The following is a 1,666-nucleotide window of genomic DNA, read 5'->3' on the forward strand; positions in this document are numbered from 1 at the left end:
TTTTTTTAACTATACTATTCCACTGATTTAATATTGATAAATGTAACAGTTCAAAAAATCATTCTCCTCCTAAAAGAGTCAACGTTGTAACTACTACCACTTCAATATTCTTAAATGTTTAAGAAATGTTGAATTTGAAAATGAGCAAAATTAACTTAAAAGAACAGTTATTTGGTCTGAGTAAAATATCCTGTTTCACAGTGGACAGTTGCTCATGATAAATCACCATCCCCTGGGACAGCCTCCTTAAAATACCTCTCACTTGTTCAAGTTGATGCTAATGCTTCTTCTGATTTTCATTAGCTTAGTGATTTTGCTTTGGCACCACAGTGGTGGGTAAGTGTCAATAGACAGTTCATACATAATCGCTATCAACTTTCTTGTGAAATAAAAACAAATTCAGTTCTCAAACATTTATTAAATAAAAATAAATAAATAAACAAACATTTTTCAGATTGGACTTTTTAAAAACTATAAGCTGTTTACAAGAGACATGCATTGAAATATATGAAGATAAATACGTTGAAAATAAAAGGACAGAATAAGATGGGATAAACAGGCACTAAACCTCCTCAAAAAATATAAAACTGGTGAAGGGGATCAAAACATACCACCCCCCAAAAATGCCCCTTTGGCATATTGATTACTGTGAGCTGAAGGCAATTGAGAAAGAGCAGCTGCAGGAAGTGGTCTCTTCCCTCCACCTTTCCACCTAAAAATAGAACATAAATTTTCTGTAAGATAGGTGCCCTCCCTGTACCAGGAAAAGGAGAACCTTCTTATTACCAGAGACAGGGAACTGAAGCCAAGATGAGTCTGTGCAAACAACCCTTACTAAAATAAGCCTTATCTTCCATTAGTTTTCCCCATATATTTCCTAGTTACTTTCCCACAATTTACCACCCCTAGCCAAGCCCCCCTCTCGTTACATCTCCACAAGTTATTGCTCTTTATTAAAATGGCATATAAGACTCTGGTCTAACCACTTCTTTGGGTTTTTTACTTCTTTCCATGAAGCTCCTTGTGACACATAAAAATATTAGCATCAGATAGAATTTGTATATTTTTTTCCTGTTAATCTGTTTTTTGTCAGTTTAATTTACAGGCCCCAAGCATTGAACCTAAGAAGGTAGAGGAAAAATTTTTCCTACCCTACACTGGTGTAGACTTCCAGGCAAAAAAAAAAAAATCACTGGAGATAAAGAGGGACATTACATTGTTCTAGGCATCAGGAGAAAATCACCCTTGGAGACTGATATAGAAAAAAAGAAAAAGATTTTTATTTCCAGCAGCCTGGACCACACCAGCCAATTCAAGGTGCGGCCCCAAACCGTCTTTGTTCTTGGTTTTTAAAGCTGCAAGCGCAGTAACTTGGTCGCCCGATCACCACGCCAAGAGGTATTAGCCAATGCAAGCAAGCCAACAGTACATGAGCTAATTTTGCAGTTAGCGGAGCTCCTCCCGTTCCCACCCCCACTTTCCCACCTAACTTTCACACAATGGAGGGGCTATATTAAGTGGCATCGGTCCTGCTCTTAGAAAGAGGGCATTACTTCAACATACTGATGACAAATTCAACTCACACATAAGATAAAATAATTCTAAATTTATATGTACCTAATAGAATAGCTTCAAAATATATAAAGGAAAGGGCCGGCCCGGTGGC

The sequence above is a fragment of the Galeopterus variegatus genome, unplaced genomic scaffold, assembly GCF_000696425.1.
Source record: "Galeopterus variegatus unplaced genomic scaffold, G_variegatus-3.0.2 Scaffold9310, whole genome shotgun sequence".
Classification (NCBI taxonomy): domain Eukaryota; kingdom Metazoa; phylum Chordata; class Mammalia; order Dermoptera; family Cynocephalidae; genus Galeopterus; species Galeopterus variegatus.